We start from the raw sequence: 21,830 nt of genomic DNA on the forward strand, positions 1-21,830 counted from the left end.
TTGTAGAGTTTTATTTGGTTATGTGAGTGTTGTTTAGTTCCTAGGATACTAGAGATAGTTTTCCAAGTGCTTTTCATGTTGCCTTTTGCTTCATTGAATCTATTCACATAATATGCAAGTTTTGCCTTTCTTATGATACTGGTAAGCATTGATGAGTACCTTTTAGCTACTTCCTTTGAAACTAGGCCAATCCTCACTTTCTTTTCATATTCATGTTTCTTGTTGATTGAGTTGAGAATGCCACTTGTGAGCCATGGATTGTTTAATCTTTTGTCAGTTACTTGCTTGGTAAGAAGGGGACAATGAAGGTTGTAGAGGCTTAGAGTTTTGGAGAGGAAGAGGTTAGCTAATGAATTTATATCATGGGTATTATTGAATTCAGAATCCCAGTTAATATTGTAAAGTGCCTCTGTAAGATTGTCTAAAGCTGATTCACTGAGTAGCCTAAATGAAAGTTTAAATGATATATATATATATATATATATATATATATATATATATATGTCGTACCTAGTAGCCAGAACGCACTTCTCAGCCTACTATGCAAGGCCCTATTTGCCTAATAAGCCAAGTTTTCCTGAATTAATATATTTTCTCTATTTTTTTTCTTATGAAATGATAAAGCTACCCATTTCATTATGTATGAGGCCAATTTTTTTTATGGGAGTTAAAATTAACGTAGATATATGACCGAACCTAACCAACCCTACCTAACCTAACCTAACCTATCTTAATAGGTTAGGTTAGGTTAGGTAGCCGAAAAAGTTAGGTTAGGTTAGGTTAGGTAGGTTAGGTAATCGAAAAACAAATAATTCACGAAAACTTGGTTTATTAGGCAAATCGGGCCTTGCATAGTCGGCTGAGAAGTGCGTTCTGGCTACTAGGTACGACATATATATATATATATATATATATATATATATATATATATATTATATATGACCGAAAAAGTAAGATTAATAATTCTAACACGAATTTTCTCAATCTTTCGTACATTTCTTTTCACTGTTGGATGTAAATCAAAAATCAATTCTCCAAAATTCATTTTTATTTCTAGTCTGACGCGACACGAGCGCGTTTCGTAAAACTTATTACATTTTCAAAGACTTTTAGTTTACAAATACACAACTGAATAGAACTTATGCATCTCCGATTTTATATCTACATTTGAGTGAGGTGGCATTAATAGGGTATTAATTTCATCAACACAAGACAGAACAAGAGGTGGCATTAATAGGGTATTAATTTCATCAACACAAGACAGAACACGAAACAATGGGTATTGAATAGAAGTGTTTGTAGAAAGCCTATTGGTCCATATTTCTTGATGCTTCTATATTGGAGCGGAGTCTTGAGGTGGGTAGAATATAGTTGTGCATTAATTGGCTGTTGATTGCTGGTGTTGACTTCTTGATGTGTAGTGCCTCGCAAACGTCAAGCCGCCTGCTATCGTTGTATCTATCGATGATTTCTGTGTTGTTTACTAGGATTTCTCTGGCGATGGTTTGGTTGTGGGAAGAGATTATATGTTCCTTAATGGAGCCCTGTTGCTTATGCATCGTTAAACGCCTAGAAAGAGATGTTGTTGTCTTGCCTATATACTGGGTTTTTTTGGAGCTTACAATCCCCAAGAGGGCATTTGAAGGCATAGACGACGTTAGTCTCTTTTAAAGCGTTCTGTTTTGTGTCTGGAGAGTTTCTCATGACTAGGCTGGCCGTTTTTCTGGTTTTATAGTAAATCGTCAGTTGTATCCTCTGATTTTTGTCTTTAGGGATAACGTTTCTATTAACAATATCTTTCAGGACCCTTTCCTCCGTTTTATGAGCTGTGGAAAAGAAGTTCCTGTAAAATAGTCTAATAGGGGGTATAGGTGTTGTGTTATTTGTCTCTTCAGAGGTTGCATGGCGTTTCACTTTCCTTCTTATGATGTCTTCGACGAAACCATTGGAGAAGCCGTTGTTGACTAGGACCTGCCTTACCCTACAGAGTTCTTCGTCGACTTGCTTCCATTCTGAGCTGTGGCTGATAGCACGGTCTACATATGCGTTAACAACACTCCTCTTGTACCTGTCTGGGCAGTCGCTGTTGGCATTTAGGCACATTCCTATGTTCGTTTCCTTAGTGTAGACTGCAGTGTGGAAACCTCCGCCCTTTTCCATGACTGTTACATCTAGAAAGGGCAGCTTCCCATCCTTTTCCATCTCGTAAGTGAAACGCAGCACGGAACTCTGCTCAAATGCCTCCTTCAGCTCCTGCAGATGTCTGACATCAGGTACCTGTGTAAAAATGTCGTCAACATACCTGCAGTATATGGCCGGTTTCAAGTTCATGTCAACTAAGACTTTTTGCTCGATGGTACCCATGTAGAAGTTTGCAAACAGGACACCTAGGGGAGAACCCATGGCGACCCCATCTACTTGCTTATACATGTGCCCATCCGGGCTCAAGAAGGGTGCCTCTTTAGTACAAGCTTGGAGTAGTTTCCTCAGAATATTTTCTGGTATGTCAAGAGGAGTACAGGCTGGATCACGATACACTCTGTCGGCTATCATCCCGATTGTCTCGTCCACAGATACGTTGGTAAACGTACCTGTGCGTACTCATGCAGCTCCATGAGCAGGCTACCTCTGCAGCACTTCAAGGTCTCAGCAGGAATGCCATCTTTGCCAGGAGCTTTACCAGAAGCAAGGGAGTCTAGGGCATCGCTGAGTTCTTCCAGGGTCGGTTCGCTGTCGAGCTCCATTAACACAGGCAGACACTCAATGGCGCTCAGGGCATCTTCGGTGACCACATTGATTGGGCCGAGGGCCTGCTTGATGCCGTCATACATTCCCCTTACATTGCCTGTATCCGCTGCAGTCTGTATCTGGGAGCAGAGCTGGAGCCAATAGTTGTTGGCACATCGCCTGGCGCTCTGCTGCACTTTGCAGTGGACGGCCCGAAGGATCTGTAAGTTGCGCTGACTTGGGCAGGCTTTGTAGGCTGCCAAGGCGTTTCTCTTCTCTTCGATTACAGGTGTCATCTCTTCCGAGTGAGCCTCGAACCAGTCTGCCGACCTGCTGATCTTCTTGCGAAAGGTGGAAATGGCAGCGTTGAACACAGCGTCTCTAAAGTGCTCCCATCTTTTACAGGCAGTGACCCCAGCTGGGCCAGGGAGAGCTTCCTCGAGCACGTGTGCAAAATCTTCCACCTTGTCCTGGTTGCGGGTCTTGGTGGTGTCGATGCGAGGTCTGCCCGCCTTTTTCGAGTGATGAATCTTCTTTGGTTGCATCTTGACCCTGCTACATACCAGGGAGTGGTCGGTGTCACAGACAGCACTCTGGTAGCTACGCGTAATCTTGATGCAGGGTAGACTTGCACGCCTGGTAAGAATCAGGTCAAGCTGGTGCCAGTGCTTGGATCTGGGGTGCCTCCAAGATACTCTGTGTTGAGGCTTTGTGCCGAAGAACGTGTTGGTGACACAAAGACCATGAAGGCAGCAGAGTTCTAGCAGACGTTGCCCGTTCTCATTCTTCCTTCCTATGCCGAATTGACCCAGGCAAGTGGGGCCAAATGTTGTGCTCGGCACCCACTCTGGCGTTGAAGTCGCCGAGGATGAACAGTGGCTCCTTTACAGGGATTCTCGCTATGACTCTGTTGAGATCATCGTAGAATTTTTCCTTTGCCTCTGCTGGAGAAGTCAGGGTTGGTGCATATGCACTAATTACATTGACTGGTCCTGTTTGGGAGTACAGTTGCAGAGACAGAATTCGTTCAGTTTCCCCCATCGATGGCATAATGTGTCCCAACAGTGCATTCCTGACGGCAAATCCCACACCATGTTCTCTGGTCTCATCTGGAGGTTTTCCTTGCCAGAAAAAAGAGAAGGTCCTCTCTCTCACAGATCCTGATCCTGGGAGCCTGGTCTCTTGGAGAGCAACAATATCCATATGCAGCTTGCTCAGCTCCCTATCGATGATTGCTGTTTTTCGGGCGTCATTGATTTCTTGCAGGTCGTCAGAGAAACCTGGTGTCAGTGTCCTGACGTTCCATGTGCCCAGCTTTAGGGCAGTTGATATTTTCTTCTTTGGTTTGGTATTGCTTGGTGCAAAGTTGTCGGGCCACTTGTCGGTTTTCACCCTAAACCCCACGTACCCAGTGAGGTTAACGGACCGTGGCGAGGCAACACCTTATTGGCTGGGGTTTGCCCAGCTTGAGGCGGGCGGTAGCTGCCCAGTGAGGCGCGATGACCCCTCCCACTGTCGGAAGCAACCCCTGGCGTCACACTCTTCGCCAATCGAGCAGAAGACTTAAAACCGGTAGACTGTCGCTTCCCGTGTTGGTTCGACGCTGTGAGGCGAAGCTGGAGTGTCCTCTCCAGGGCGCAAAGCCTGGGTAGGTAGATATGGAGGAGAAGCTGTTACCCATGCAGCAGGTCCCCCCTCTCCACGTTGCTGAAATTATCCAATAGAAAGGCAAATGCCAATACGCATGGTTCCAGCAACGTCGCAGGAGCTGCCAGAACGAGGTCGACGTCAACAACGAACTGCCTTAGGGGCTCCAACTCCGGATTTTTCCTCGAGGTTGACTCCTGAAGCCTTCCTCAAAAAAGGGTATGGCCGCAAGGCAGCGGAGGTTTAAAATCAGGGTTTTCCTTCCCCTAGATGGGCTGCCTTCCCAGTCTATCGAGTCCCATCTACCCGGAGCAGCTGGTTTTAAGGCGCCAGAGGCACGCCCTCGCCCCTTCTCCTGTCGGTAAAAGCAGTTCCGCCGGACTTAGACTAAGCCACCCGTGCAGGCCAGGAGTTGGACTTGGTTGTCAGAGGCTATTTGAGACGCATGCCGTATAGGAGCATTTTATAGGTCATGGGAGCTCGTCCCCCATTACTACCCCCTGGCTATGACAACCCCTTGGAACCATATATATATATATATATATATATGTCGTACCTAGTAGCCAGAACTCACTTCTCAGCCTACTATTCAAGGCCCGATTTGCCTAATAAGCCAAGTTTTCCTGAATTAATATATTTACTATAATTTTTTTCTTATGAAATGATAAAGCAACCCTTTTCTCTATGTATGAGGTCAATTTTTTTTTATTGGAGTTAAAATTAACGTAGATATATGACCGAACCTAACCAACCCTACCTAACCTAACCTAACCTATATTTATAGGTAAGGTTAGGTTAGGTAGCCAAAAAAAGCTAGGTTAGGTTAGGTTAGGTAGGTTAGGTAGACGAAAAAACATTAATTCATGAAAACTTGGCTTATTAGGCAAATCGGGCCTTGAATAGTAGGCTGAGAAGTGCGTTCTGGCTATTAGGTACGACATATATATATATATATATATATATATATATATATATATATATATATATATATATATATATTTATATATATATATATATATATATATATATATATATATATATATATATATATATATATATATATTTAAATATATATATAATGTAGATATATAGGGATTGCCCCAATAGATTGCCACAAGGATAGTAAACATATCCTTGAAACCCAAGGCCATTCAATGCTCCAGATTGATATGTTACTCGACCTCTCTCGTGGTCATCCTGGCCAGTCTCTGTGTAATGAAGATCACTTCTGATAGTAGGTCCCTTCCGTCTTCCGTAATTCTTGCTGGTGCCAGATGCTCCTGAAGGAGCATCTGTTCTCCTCCCCTCTGCAATAGGTGCTGGAAATTTGGGCATGATCCCTTCAAATGCACAAGTGCCGTGTCTCTATGCCCCTTGTGCGGATACTCAGGTCATTATAAGACAGTGCTTTTCTTCCCAAGCTCACTGCATCAATTGCAGTGATGTCCACTCTACCTTCTCCCGCACATGTGTGCAATACAAATTTGAGGAAGCCATCCTCAATTTGAAACATCACATCAAAATCATTTATCTTTTCTTGAGGTGAGACGCCAAGTACGCCATCTTTTATCTTCCTCTGGCATGTCTTATACTCGTATATTGCGTTCCACTTGTCGCCCTCTCCCACTTTCTCAGTTTTGCAACCGTTTCCAGGCCTTGGACCTGGACACCACCACCACCACCACCTCACCTGCTCTATTGAATTCTGGGCCAGAGGGTCTTCCTCCTAGATCTCTGTCTGGTGTCTCCCTTCCCTTCCTTCCTTCCTTCCTTCCTTCCTTCCTTCCTTCCTTCCTTCCTTCCTTCCTTCCTTCCTTCCCAGTCTTCCCTGTCTCCTGTGCCCTCTTTTCCTTCTCGGCCCTCCCCTCTTGTATTTTGGCCCTCCACACCGCCTGTCCATCCAGGTCGTTGTCCCTCCTCCCAGCAATCTTCATATTGACTGCTCCTGTTCTCCTTCTCCTGTTGAGACTGCAATGGGTGTCGCCCAGTACGATGCTGCTGGCACACCTGTCTATATTAGAAACATAAGCCTTGCTCCTCTTCTACCTCCCCAGCAGGTAAGAAGGCATCAATCTCTTCCTCACCTTCCGACTCCGACTCTATCCCTGAATCCCCCTCCCATTTCAGTGGTTAAGTCCTCTGTCCCAAATATGGAAATTCCCTTTGCCCTCAATTCTCTCTTGGATGCTGCCCTTGATGAGGTGCGCTCCCCTGTTTCTGCCCCTTCTCTCCCTGATTGCCTTGACCGCACCTCTCCAATGCTGCTCTGGACCCTGTCAATCCACCTCTGGTTCTTCCTACCACTACCTTGACTCCATTGTTCTTGCTAGATTTACCTGTTCCTGCTAGATTTACCTGTTCTTGATAGATTTACCTGTTCTTGATAGATTTACCTGTTCTTGCTAGATTTATCTATGCCCTATAACCCCAATTTCACTGATCCTGATCTTACTTAGTATACTGTTTTAATTTGCCTTTGTTTGACCCGTGTTCTCTATATCTATTCTCTCTATTTTTGACAATGTTTATTCTTCATTTGAATATTCGTGTATTTTATGCCAACTTATATAATTACAGCTTCGGATATCACAGTTTTCACTGCTTTGTGTCTGTCTCCAGGAGCTGATGCTTGGCACTTGTCCTGGTCACTTCCGTGGTTATGCCATTCTCTTCCCCCTCCATTTTTTGCTAGGGCCCATAACACTACTGCTCTTTTGATTCGTACTGATATTACCTTCGTCCCCATACTTTTCCAGTTGCACATTGAGTGTTCTGTGGCCCATATCTTTTGAGTAATTGGTATACAGTCTGTTCCATTTATCTCCCCCCAAATTTCCCACTTTCTCTTCCTGGTCTTAAACACCTATTGGACTCTTTACCAGAGCCTATGCTCCTGTTGGGTGATTTTACCTGTCGGCATACTCTCTGGGGTGATGTTCAGCACACGGGGCCGCCTTCCCGAAGGGTTCGTCCTCTGTTCTTCTCTGTCTCTTCTGAATTCTGGTGAACCCACTTATGTTGACACCTGCTCTTGCACCATCTCCTGTCTTGATCTTTCTCTCCTGCCCCTGTTCTCTTTATTTAGATTTCACATGGCGGGTTCTTCGTGACCTCCATAACGGTAACCATTTCCCCATCCTTGTCACCTTTTTCTCTTTTCACCCTTCCGTCTCCGTCCCTAGGTGGCAGTTTGCCAAGGCTGACTGGAATCTATTCACCCTACATGCAACTCTTTTCGACCACTCTGATCTGCCTCTCCCTCAAGCCTTACTCCTTTTTCATCACACCATATTAGACGCTGCCCTCTGCCCTCTGGGAGCCGGTCGGCCGAGCGGACAGCACGCTGGACTTGTGATCCTGTGGTCCCGGGTTCGATCCCGGGCGCCGGCGAGAAACAATGGGCAGAGTTTCTTTCACCCTATACTCCTGTTACCTAGCAGTAAAATAAGTACCTGGGTGTTAGTCAGCTGTCACGGGCTGCTTCCTGGGGGTGGAGGCCTGGTCGAGGACCGGGCCGCGGGGACACTAAAGCCCCGAAATCATCTCAAGATAACCTCAAGATATTCCTCGCTCTACCTCCTGAGGCATGTGGAAGTGCGTTCCCTGGTTGACTGCAGGCTGTGTTTCGGCTGTCTGCTGTAAGAGCGCAGCATAGAAGAAAGACAGATGCAGATTGATGGTTGGTTGTTTTCTTTCGTTTCACAAGGCGAGTGCGGTCCGTATGGCTAAACGTGTGAGTTTGAAATCTTTTGTCTTCACCATTACGACTCCTTCACCATTCCTCTGCCCCAGATCAGGAAGAAAATCTGTAAGATATCGGGTAAGTTTGTTCCAGATATCTCGCCAGTCTTTCACTTCTGTGGTTCTATTGTGGTGGATCCAGTGTCGGTTGCCACCGAACTGGGTTCCCCGTTTTTCGACTCTTGGCTCCAGTTCTGGTCTTCCTCCATCTTATTCGTAAGCACCTTCATGAATCTTGTTCCATAGATTTTCACATGCATCTCCAGCTTCTCTATAATGATCCTTTCTCTCTTTCCAAACTCCAGTCTGCCCTGACTCATTGCGGTTCTATGGCAGCAGGCTCAGATGGCAAAACTCATAATGAATGTCATCTCCCTCAATGCACATTTCAGTATATACTGAATCTGTTTAACCGTATCTGCGAGTCGTCATCTGTCCCTAAGGACTGGCTTGAGGTGGTTGTTTTTCCTATTCGGAAACCAGGGTCTCTAGGGACAGCTCCTAAGAACATCTGCCCCATTGCCTTCGCGAGTTGCGTCTCCATACTCTTTGAATGTATGTTCATTGTCGGTATGATGTGGTTTTTGGAACACTATTGCCACCTCTCCCATTCTCAATTTGGCTTTCGCAAGTGTCAAAACATGACTGATGTCTTGATGAACCTGATGTCTATATTCATACTGCTTTTGCTGCAAAGATCTCTGTTGTTGCTGTTGTTCTTTTTTGACCTAGAAAAGGCATATGACACCACCTGGAGATGGCATACTGTATTCTGTCCCAACTCTGTTACTTTGGCCTTCGTGGTAATCTCCTTCTCTTCCTACAAAGCTTCCTCTCTAATCGTTCCTTTAGAGTGAGGGTTTGTACCATTCTGCCTCTTTTCGGCAATATGAAGGTGTACCCCACGGTAGTGTTCTGAGCACTTGCTCATTTTCCTGGTTGCCCTCAATCATCTTTACTCCCTTTCCGCTGGCATCTTCTCAGTTCTCTGTCAGCGATCTTACCCTTCGATGTCGAGGTGATGAATTGCCTTTCCTCCAACTGCATCTTCAACTTGCGATTGATGCCGTGTCGTCCTGGACAATCAATCATGGCATCAAGTTCTCCACAACTAAAACTTGTGCTCTGACTTTTACTCGGAAGTAGGTCATTCTTCGTCCCCCTTTGTCGCTTTATGGTAATCCCCTTTTGTGCATAGATTCTGCTAAACTTATGGAGTTATTCTTTAACACTCATTTGTCTTGATCTCCCCATATCTCTTACCTCTGAGTTGAATGTTTTAAGGTCCCTAACTTACTTAAGGTAAGTTATACTTCCTGGGGAGCTGATACGAGCACGCTCCTCTCTCGTACTGTCTAAACTCAATTATGGTTGTCGTGCTTATTCATCTGCCTCTCATTTTACTCTTTGCTGTCTTGATGCTCTGCACCATACTGGGTTATTCTTCAGCCCTGGTGCCTTGCGTTCAACTCCTACCTTAAGCTTGTATGTCGAAACAGGCATCCTGTCTCTACAGGATCACTGTGATCCCTACTGTCTTCGCTACATCGTGCAGTCCCTACAACACCCTCCTCACTTTCACTTATGTTGTACTTTTCCTTGTACACTTTTCATCACACTCGCGCTCCATTTCCGACTTCACAGATGGGTCAAAGTCTGCAGATGGTGTAGGCTACTCTGTTGTTTTTCCTGACCACACCTATGTGTTGCCTGCCTCCAGAGACTAACATCTTCACAGAAGAACTTCATGTTATTTTGTATGCTCTTCGTCAACTGCTTTCTTGCTGTCACTTTTTCTTTGTTGTTGTAGTTAACTCTCACAGTGCCTTTTCATGGCTCTGTAGTCATTTAATCCAGTTCATCCTGTGGGTGTCAAAATTCAACATTTTCTGTTTCTTATCTCCAACAGATTTAAGACAGTGGAGTTTTGCTGGGTCCCAAGCCATATTGGTGTCCTTTAATGAGTGTGCAGACTTTGTCACTTAGGAGGCTCTCTGTACTTGCCCCATCTCCCGTAAAGGTGTTCTTTGTTCTGTCTTCTATCCAGTTATTCATGCTTCAATCCTTGCCCATTAGCAGGGTTGTTGGTCTTCTGTTACTCATGACACTCTGCGTACTCCTAAAGGTAGCATGTCCCCTTGGCCTTCTTCCTATCACCGTAACCGGCGGTGAGAATTGGCTCTGACGAGATTACGTATTAGCCATACATGTTTAATTCATAGGCACTTAATGGAGCACCTCCCTGCTCTTTATTGTTCATATTGCATTGTCCCTCTTACGGTCGTACAAATCCTTGTCGAATAACCTGACTAACAGGAGGTGCGTATGTCTTGCTTCCCGACTGTCCCTCACTTCTCCCTCGATAGAATCCTTGATGAATCAGATACCTTTGATATTGTAATTTATTTTATTTATTTATATACAAGAAGGTACATTGGGTTAGAGAGAATACATAGCACAGTATTTACAATCTTGTAAAGCCACTAGTACACGCAGCATTTCGGGCAGGTCCTTAATCTAACAGATAATTTTAAGTACGTAAATTCTAGAAGAATTAATAAAGTGGTAACAGATACATTGCAAGAAAAAAAATGAGATGAGAGAGAATAGTAAGTATATTAAAGCACATTGGTATATTAAAGCTCTGGTTGATTACATTGACAACTTGATTGGTAATTTAAACAAGATTAACAGACACCATACAGCAGATTGATAGCATATAAGAAGACAGTAATGATCACATTGGTAAAGATGTTCTGATTGGGTACATAAAGATAGGGAGATTGAGTAGCAATATATACAGTGCAATTTTAAAGCAACAAGGTAAAAAAACTATGCAGATGAGATTAGGTACTTTTTAGTTTTGTTTTATGAATGACGCAAAACTTGGACAGCTTTTCAATTCATTAGGGAGTGAGTTCCATAGACTGGGTCCCTTTATTTGCATAGAGTGTTTACACAGATTAAGTTTGACTCTGGGGATATCAAAGAGATATTTATTTCTGGTGTGGTGATAATGGGTCCTATTACATCTGTCCAGGGAGAGTTTCAGAGCAGGATTTGCGTTTAAGAACAGGGTTTTGTAAATGTAATTGACACAAGAAAATTTGTGGAGATTATGTTTAGCATGTTAAGGGAGTTAAACACAGGGGCTGAGTGTTGTCTGAAAGCAGAATTTGTTATTATTCTGATAGCAGATTTATGATAGGGGATATCATTTGCCTTATGTGCTTTTGTTCTTGAATTGGCATTCTTAGTGATATTTACCATTTTTTTTATATTCCACATAGTTAATGGTGCTTCATAGCCTTCCCGGCTTGGTGCCCTCTTTAGATAATTACTTACATACTCTTTCTTATCTACATAAATGAAATTCCAAATGTGTCTCAATTCCTCAAGCCAGTTTTATTTGCTGTTTACACAACCCTCATTTTCTTAAATCAAGAATTGGCAATATCCAGATTGGTAATAAAGTAGATGGCAAATTCCATGAAGTTTTCATTGATAACAAGCTGAATTTTCCAGTGCCACATACAAAGTATAGCTAAAAAAATTTAAAATAAAATAAATAAATAAATATAAATATAAATATAAATATGTTTATTCAGGTAAGGTACATACATACATACAAGTGATGTTACATTAATGGATTGATATATAGATAGAGCTAGTCCATACAATGCTTAAAGCCACTATTACGCAATGCGTTTCGGGCAAGAAAAACATTAATATCTAGAACTTAATACTAATTGAGCATAAAGAATAAAAAGTGTTGAGAACAAATACAAATAAAGATAAAAAAAAGGGGGAACATGACTGAAAAAGTAGCACAAATACAATAGGTTGACAAACAGTGTTGATTAAACAAAAAAAATTACAGACATGGGTTGACAATAGAGGAGTGAGGTAGGTTACAGGGAATTTATTAGGTAGTGTTTAGTTTTTATCTTAAACTGGTTGAGAGAGGTACAGTCTTTAACATGTTTGGGAAGGTCATTCCACATTCTGGGTCCCTTGATTTGAAGAGCATTTCTTGTTTGATTAAGTCGTACTCTAGGAATATCAAAACTGTATTTATTTCTGGTGTGGTGCTCATGGGTTCTGTTACAACCTTCAATGAAGCTTTTGAGGTCAGGATTGGCATTACAGTTCAGCGTTTTATATATGTATAATACACAAGAGAGAATGTGCAGTGACTTAATATCTAACATATTCAGAGATTTGAGTAAATCACTTGGCATTCTTTTCTAAGTCAGATATTATGTACATAAATCAAAAAATCAAATGTTTATTCAGGTAAAGTACATACATACAAGGGGTGATACAAATATTGATGAATTTATATTGCTGACCAGACCACACACTAGAAGTTGAAGGGACGACGACGTTTCGGTCCGTCCTGGACCATTCTCAAGTCGATTGTGATGAGGAGGTAGGGTCAGGCAATAAATAGGCAAGAGAGAGCTGAGGAGGAAAGTCAGGTGTAGGGGATAGTAGTAATGAGAACTGCAGAAGGCCTATTGGCCCATACGAGGCAGCTCCTATTATAACCACCGAAGGAGATAGTAATAGGAATAAGAAGGGGATAGCAAGGGAGCGTAGGAGAAGACACTGAACAGAAAAAGTCGTCGTCGTCCCTTCACCTTCTAGTGTGTGGTCTGGTCAACATACTTCAGCCACGTTATTGTGACTCATCGCCTGCAGATGAATTTATAGATACAGCTAGTACATACAATGCCTAAAGCCACTATTACGCAAAGCATTTCGGGCGGGAAAAACACTAAAGACTAAAACTTAATACTAATTGAGATTAAAGTATAAAATGTGTTGAGAAAATAAAAAAATAAAAAAAGAGGGGAACATGGCAGAAAAACAGCAAAAATACAATTTGGTCGACAAACAGCAATGTTTAAAAATATCAGACATGGGTTGACATTATAGGGGTAAAGTAGGTAACAGGGAGTTAGTTAGGTAGTGCTTAGTTTTTATCTTAAACTGGTTGAGAGAGGTACAGTCTTTAACATGATTGGGAAGGCCATTCCACATTCTGGGTCCCTTGATTTGTGGAGTATTTCTAGTTTGATTAAGTTGTACTCTTGGAATATCAAAAAGGAATTTGTTTCTGTGTGGAGTTCATGGGTTCTGTTACAACCTTTAATGAAGCTTTTAAGGTCAGGATTGCCGTTACAGTTCAACATTTTATATATATATATAATACACATGAGAGGATGTGCAGTGACTTAATATCTAACATATTCAGTGATTTGAGTAGAGGTACCGAGTGATGTCTGGGGCCAGAGTTGGATATTGTCCTAATAGCAGCTTTGTGTTGAGTAATTAGAGGATGTAAAGGATTTTGGGTAGTATAACCCCAAGCACAAATACCATAGTACCTTACATCTGGACAAACAACCTCTCCACTTACTTCAGGTATAATCACTGATAGCACTACAGACCATTACCCCACATTTCTCTTAACTAACATTAGCAAACCACCTCTAGAGTCAAAGGAGTTAAGTTTTAGGCTGCACAATGAAACTGCTATAGACAATTTTATAACTGCTGCTGATAATGTCAACTGGGAGTCTGAGTTAGGTAACATAGGGGGCATCAACCTAGCAGTGCATCTTTTCTTCAAAAAACTCTTAGCCTTTATAACACCCACTGTCCTATGCTTACAAAACAAGTCACAACCAAAAGGCTTAACAATCCCTGGCTTACAAAGGGAATACTTAAATCCATTAAAAAAAACATGACCTTGAGAAGAAGTATAGGTTAGGAATTGTCTCCAAAGAAATCTCAAAGCATTACTCGTTATTGCTATCAAAGATATTTAGATGAGCCAAAACTAAATACTTACAAGATAAATTTACCCAAATAAAAAACAACATTAAGAAAACATGGAGCACAATTTCACAAATATTGGGATCAAAGAAGACTTTAAATAACAAACCAACACTCCTGTTCAATAACGATGGTCAGCTTTCAGCCTCAGATTCTGCTATTGAGTTCAATAGGTTCTTCTCTTCCATTGGGTCATCCCTTGCAAATGATATTCCATCTTCCAGTACTGACGTTAAGGACTATCTTACAGGTAACTATCCACAGTCTCTGTACCTAAAGCCTATTAATTCCACTGACGTCAATGAGATAATCCTTTCCCTTAAAACCAAGTCTAGTTCTCTTGAGGAGATACCAACTTTAATTTACAAAAAAGCCTCCATATCTTTAGCCCCTGCTATTGCATTGCTCTTCAACAAGTCACTTGAACTCCAAACCTTTCCAGATATTCTAAAAAAAAAAAGAGAGTAACGCCTGTCCACAAATGTGGTGATCCTCACAGATGTTAACAACTACAGACCTATATCAATCCTGCCAAACTTGTCAAAAATTTTTGAAAAACTAATCAACAAGCAGCTTTATTCTTATCTAGCCAAACACAATATACTTAGCCCTTGCCAATATGGCTTCAGACCCAAAAAAAGCACTAACGATGCACTTATTAGTATGCTTAACTCGATTCATACAGCTCTTGATAAAAATGAGTTCCCTGTTGGGTTATTTGTGGACCTGCGTAAGGCTTTTGACACTGTCAACCACCAAAACCTTCTTCTTAAATTACATCATTATGGAGTCAGAGGACACTCCCTGCAATACCTCAAATCCTACCTTACTGACAGGCTCCAGTATGTTTCTGTGAATAATTCCATTTCTCCCACCCTACCCATCAACATTGGTGTTCCTCAGGGCAGCGTACTTGGCCCTCTCCTCTTTCTCATATACATTAATGACCTTCCAAATGCCTCCCAACACCTCAAACCAATTCTATTTGCTGACGACACAACCTTCATTTACTCCAGTTCTGACCCCCTTGCTCTAAATGCCACAGTAAATACTGAGCTAAATAAAGTCCATCTTTGGCTAACTGCCAACAAACTCACCCTTAACATTGACAAAACTTTCTATATTCTGTTTGGCAATAAATCCTCTAATCAAATAAATATCAAAATAAACAATACCCAAATTTGTAACAAATTAGATGGCAAATTCCTTGGCATTCTCATTGACCATAAGCTGAATTTCCAGGGACATATTCAAAATATATAAAATAAAGTTTCAAAAACTGTTGGCATTCTTTCTAAGATCAGATATTATGTACCACGTCCTGCTCTGGTGACTCTCTATTACTCCCTCATCTATCCATATCTCAACTATGGTATTTGTGCTTGGGGTTCTACTACCCAAAATCATTTACGTCCTCTAATTACTCAACATAATGCTGCTATTAGGACAATATCCAACTCTGGCCCCAGATATCACTTGGTACCCCTATTCAAATCTCTGAATATGTTAGACATTAATTCACTGCACATTCTCTCATGTGTATTATACATATATAAAACGCTAAACTGTAATGCCAATCCTGACCTCAAAAACTTCATAGAAGGTTGTAACAGAACCCATGAGCACCACACCAGAAATAAATACAGTTTTTATATTCCAAGAGTACGACTTAATCAAACTAGAAATGCTATACAAATCAAGGGACCCAGATAGTGGAATGACGTTCCCAACCATGTTAAAGACTGTACCTCTCTCAACCAGTTTAAGATAAAAACGAAGCTATACCTAATAAATTCCCTGTAACCTACCTTACCCCTCTATTGTCAACCAATGTCTGTTTTTTTTTAAAGAGCGCTGTTTGTCGACAGAATTGTATTTGTGCTGCTTTTTCAGCTATGTTTTCATTCCATGTTTTCATTTTATTCTGTATGCTCAGTTAGCTTTAGTCATTTAAGTTTTTCATGCCCGAAACGCTTTGCGTAATAGTGGCTTTAGGCATTGTATGTACTATCCCTATCTATAAATCCATCACTCTGTAAAATCTCTTGTATGTATGTACCTTACCTAAATAAACATTTGATTTGATTTGATTTGATAGTTGATATATGGATCGATGAGAGAGTAATAGAGCATCACCAGGGCAGGGCAAGGTACATAATATCTGATCTTAGAAAGAATGTCAACAGTTTTTTTATTTTTTTTTTTATATTTAGAATGTGTCCATGGAAATTCAGCTCGTTGTCAATGAGAATGCCAAGGAATTTGCCATTTATTTTGTTACAAATTTTGGTATTATTTATCCTGAGATTTATTTGATTTGAGGATTTATTGCCAAACAAAATATAGAAAGTTTTGTCAATGTTGAGGGTGAGTTTGTTGGCAGTTAGCCAAAGATGGACTTTTTTTAGCTCAGTGTTCACTGTGACATTTAGAGCAAGGGGGTCAGGACTGGAGTAAATGAAAGTTGTGTCGTCAGCAAATAGAAATATGTTTGAGGTGTTGGGAGTCATTTGGAAGGTCATTAATAAAGATGAGAAAGAGGAGAGGGCCAAGTATGCTGCCCTGAGGAACACCAATGTTGATGGGTTGGGTGGGAGAAATTGAATTATTCACAGAACCATACTGGCATCTGTCAGTAAGGTAAGATTTGAGGTATTGCAGGGAGTGACCTCTGACTCCATAATGATGTATTATACGAAGAAGGTTTTGGTGGTTGACAGTGTCAAAAGCCTTACGCAGGTTCACAAATACCCCAACAGAGAACTTATTTTTATCAAGAGCTGCATGTATCAAGTTAATCATACTAATAATTGCATCGTTAGTACTTTCTTTGGGACAGAAGCCTTATTGACAATAGCTAAGTATATTGTGTTTGGCTAGATAAGAGTAAAGCTGCTTGTAGATGAGTTTTTCAAATATTTTTGACAAGTTTGGCAGGATTGATATAGGTCTGTAGTTGTTAATATCAGTGTGATCACCACATTTGTGGACAGGGGTTACTCTCGCTTTTTTTAGAATATCTGGAAAGGTTTGGATTTCAAGTGACTTGTTGAAGAGCAGTGCAATAGCAGGAGCTAAAGATCTGGAGACTTTTTTTGTAAATTAAAGTTGGTATCTCCTCAAGGGCACTAGACTTGGATTTAAGGGAAAGGATTATCTCATTAACATCAGTGGAATTTGCAGGCGTTAGGTACAGAGACTGTCGATACTTACCTGTAAGATAGTCCTGAACATCAGTACTGGAAGATGGAATATCATTTGCAAGGGATGACCCAATGGAAGAGAAGAACCTATTGAACTCAATAGCAGTATCAGAGGCTGTAAGCTGACCATCGTTATTGGACAGGAGTATTGGTTTGTTATTTAAAGTCTTATTTGATCCCAATATTTGTGAAATTGTGCTCCATGTTTTCTTAATGTTGCCCTTTGTTTGAGTAAATTTATCTTCGTAGTATTTAATTTTGGCTCTTTTAATTATTTTAGCAAGCAATTCTTTGAAAATTTTTTGGAGCTGACTCCTAACCTATACTTCTTCTCAAGGTCATGTTTTTATTAATAGATTTAAGTATTCTCTTTGTAAGCCAAGGAATGTTTAGCCTTTTAGTTGTGACTTGTTTCGTTAGCATAGGACAGTGGGTGTTATAAAGGCTGAGAGTTTTTTGAAGAAAAGATTGCACTGCTAGGTTGATGTCCCCTGTGTTACCTAATTCGGTCTCCCATTTAACATTAGCAGCAGCAGCTATAAAATTGTCCATGGCAGTTTCATTGTGCAGCCTAAAGCTTATCTCCTTTGTCCCTAGAGGTGGTTTGTTAATGTAAGGAGAAATGTGGGGTAATGGTCTGCATTGCTATCGATGATTATCCCTGAAGTAAGCTTAGAGGTTATGTTGGTCCAGATGTGATCAAAAGCTGTGGCAGTACTATCAGTGATTCTAGTAGGTCTAGTGATTAAGGGTATGAGGAAGCAGGAATTCATACAGTTGAATAAACTAGCAGCAGGAGGGTCCTCAGGCTCACAGAGATCAATATTAAAGTCCCCTGGGATAATTAGATGGTTTTTGTTCAGTCTGTTATCTGTTTCCCTCAGTAATATGATCACTTCAATGTCTGCTCTATTCATAGAATTATTTCTTCGATCTCTCTGTTTAGATTTATTTTCCTTTCTGAAAACAGTTGTCTGTTTCAGCAATTTCCGTTATTTTTTCCTTCTGTACAGTCGTCTGCGTGTTCTCTTTCTAGAGTTGTCCTCTTTCTGACCCTCCTCACAGGCATGTGCTCTAAGCAGATCTAGTAGGTTTCAGCTGTCAGTGGAGCTATTCCCTGTGTGAGAGTTTTGTCGCTTAAGATGGTTTCCCAATGAATGTTTCCAAGGTCTATATTTATTTCTTCCCAGTCGATCCTCTTATTGTTGAAATTGAATTGATTGAATAAGCCTTCTAGCTTGTTGGTTCTGTTGAACTTACTACTGTTATTAATGTTAGTTTGCATTTCAATGAGCTTACAGTGTGAGTGTGTAGAATCTGAGATTGTAATGTGTGTGATTAGTCTGGTGAGTAACGGTTGTGGTGTCAGTGTAGCCAAAAGTTTTGTTGTGTTTTAAATTATTTTTAATTATAAACAGTTTGTTAGGGTGTGCTAGAGGTACACTTTACTTCTCATTTGACTTTTACACTAGAATATGAGCTCATTTTGGACATTGTCAAGATGAGTGTTTATTTACCATAACTGTTGTTGTTGTCTACCTTACATGGTACAAGCAGGCGAGTTGTGGTGTTCATTTACATAATTGTGTGTTAGACTTGAGACAAAATAGATCTTTTGGATGTAATTTGATTCATTTGTTAAGAGCACGTTTTTACGGCCCTACTGGGACGCAACCGGGTTCTTTTCTGATGGTACTAGTTTTTTGGGTATCCGGCCCCAAGTTAGTAGAGGCTTTCAAGGGGTGAGCTCCGTAACACAAGTAAAATCAATGGGGGAGGTACATTAAATACACAAGTATACTTAATTATATATATTCCTTTCCCACCACCATATGTAAATTAAAGTCACAAAAGGGAATTATTATTACACAGTATTTACATCTTCGTCTTCCTCTGAAGACACTGGATACTTGGCGATGCTCACTCTGGGTAGCCTTTCCTGGTTTTCTTTTCCATGGCCCAGAACCCACGATGAATCTACCTTGGCCACATGCCAGCCAAATTACAATCCCACTGGGTGCCTCGTCGTGATGGCCTACAACCACAGTCCAGCCTGTAGCTGGCAGGTACTAGTCAGCCTCGCTGTTAGGCCACTCCACGACTAATACTAAGGTTGCGAGCCCTAGGCAGGAGCCTCGTGTGACTCGCTGGTCACTCTCCTCGGTCGGCACCGCAGTGGGTGGTCTCTTCCACGAGCCAGCCCCGGAGACAGAGAATTCCGTCACTGCCACTCCTCAGGAAGCTATCACACACTCAGCAGAGTTCGTCCAGGGGTGGCTCATAGCTTCTACAAAGCAGACTGGTGAGGAGACCTTGGCTGCCTTGGGTAGACTGATTCAACGTACCTCACAGCCATCCTAGGTTGACTCTGAAAGCAGACACGTCATCAGTACTGGGGACACTACATGGGATCACTAGGAAAATCACTTACTAGCTTAGATACAAACGTCAGCCTATTCGCTCCATAGATGGCGTTCACTGTCTAAGCGCCACCTCACCAGAGGTCAGCAGTGGCTACGTCACGAGCCGACTAGGACAGGCATACAGCGCTTATTGCCGGCATCTCTCGTCATCACTAGATGGCATTGTCCATGTTGTGGGATTTTCGGGAGCGGACTCACAGATGGCGTGGACTTCACAGCTTTGTGCTCAGGCGAGGAATTTGGGTTCATAACACAGGTGCCCAAAGCCCATGCTTTGGGCACACTATAGAGTAATGTAAGTTTGCCTCGGGTAATAAATAACAGTGATCATCATTACCCGGTTTCAGGGGATGGACGGTGTTTCAGGCCATCCTCCAAAGGTTTCACAATGTCATGAAAACGGTCAATTTAAAGTAGTCTCTCCTACCCTACCAGAGGCTCCAAAACAGAATGGGACAGTACATCACTTTCTTGAGTCGCTTTCATTTTCTTGTAAATTTTTTAGCCTTGTTTGATGCATATGAGCAAAAAGTGATGCTCTTTATCGGAGGACAGGTTAGGTATTTACTCGGAGTAGAGAGAATATTATAGAGAATCTTTTTTTTTTCTTTGGCAGGAACACCACTTGAATATGGCGTTGCTTGTGTATGTGTGGCGGCGAAGTGATCTGGCCGCAGCGGTGCGACCCATCGTGGCTGTACTGATTTACGTGCTGGATGATCCCGGAAGCGCCTTAGTCGGACCTTAGCATGCATCTTAGCCCAGACACAAGTTCGAATCCTCATTATGGCCTTTGTGGATTTGTTCATTAAATGTATCATGATATTGTGATTTCTGTATCACAAGTGATGTTCTTTTCCTTAAGAATGTATTCCATGATTTGTATACAGATAAAGGTTTCATTGATAACAGTTGTGTACCTTAACTTGTCTTGATAATAAACAATAAAAAGTATATTTGAGTTTAAAAACTTATTATTGCTGTCAAGTTTCATAATTTCTGGAGTTCAAGACGACTGGTATTGCCCCTTTTAACCCCTCCGTGGTGCCTCCTTGCCGTGGTGAGGGGCTCACGGACACCTCCCTGTGACCGGTGTAGGTTGCCTTTGCCCCCTCTCCTGCCACTTTTTGGGTGGTGGACGTGCTGAAGGGCACCACGTAGGGGCCTTATGAGCCATCGGACCTCCCGCTGGAGGGGTCGCCTGTGAGGGGCCGCCCTGAGTGGATGGTTGGGTGTCCAGGCTGGGGCGGTAGGGGAAATAGGGTCTTAGCACCAGTGCGGGAGAATGGACGATGTAGTAGGACTCCCCTGTTGACAAGGGGGAGCACCGCTGGGGACAACACACCCTTCCTGCACTGGCCCGCGCTCAGTCTCCCTGACTGCCCTGGTAGGTGGTATCTCTTGGTTCCAGGTCCTAAACTTTTGATATTGTTTGCTGCATGGATGACAACACGACTTCTCTTCCCCAGGCTCATGGGGTGGGTGACCAAGCCCCTGAGTCGGACCGTCCTGGAAGACCAGGATCTGTAGCCCCCGCTACAGGGCCCAGTTTAGGCCCAGACCGGACTCTTCCTTCCTGCTCCCCTCCTTCCTCTGTGGTTGGGTCGAACCCCAAGCCTGCTGTGGTGACCGCCTCGTCCCCTTGCATGGCTCCATCTTATTGTGACTACTGCGCCTTTTGACCCATCTCTCTCTAAAGGTTCTCATCGCCGTCCCCGCCACGGCTACTCTCGTATGCTTCCTTCCCATACTAATTCGTACCATGCTTTGTTTGGTCCTGCTTCATGGACTAAGTACTTTGACCTCCATCCTTTACATTCAACTCCTGACAATTTTTCCCTTTATAGGCATCTTGTAGATTCCGTAGATGCCTCAGTTACCTTCAACCCCACCCGTCTTGGTATCCGTGTCGTTGCTGCTCCTCAGGATGCAGCCACCCGCTTGGCCACCTTATCCTGCCTTGGCGAGACCCCTATTCGGGTCTCAAAGAACGCTCGGGTAAATGCCAGTGTTGGCACTGTTCTCCTCCCACACCATGTTGCGACAGGTGTTAGGAATCTAATCTGAAAGACTGAAAAGACCACGAGGATATCAAGCATATCCTCAAGGCCCAGGGTCATTCTGTTCTCCAGGTGGATACGTTTACTCATCCCCCTCATGGTCATCGCCGTCTTCCCCTTCGGTTTGTGAAGATTAACTTTGATGGTAGGACCCTTCTGCCCTCTGTCATTCTTGCTGGTGCCAT

At 42.3% G+C, this 21,830-nt stretch overlaps 1 long non-coding RNA gene across 1 annotated transcript in view; it reads left to right on the forward strand.

Moving 5' to 3' along the window:
- The window catches only part of LOC138352913 (uncharacterized), a 72,843-nt gene extending 52,304 nt beyond the window's left edge, over window positions 1–20,539 (forward strand). The window contains exon 2 of the long non-coding RNA XR_011222987.1: window positions 20,202–20,539. This is a non-coding gene — a long non-coding RNA (uncharacterized lncRNA). The remainder of the gene's footprint in view (window positions 1–20,201) is intronic.
- Window positions 20,540–21,830: the final 1,291 nt, after the last annotated feature.

The sequence above is a fragment of the Procambarus clarkii genome, chromosome 55, assembly GCF_040958095.1.
Source record: "Procambarus clarkii isolate CNS0578487 chromosome 55, FALCON_Pclarkii_2.0, whole genome shotgun sequence".
Lineage (NCBI taxonomy): Eukaryota > Metazoa > Arthropoda > Malacostraca > Decapoda > Cambaridae > Procambarus > Procambarus clarkii.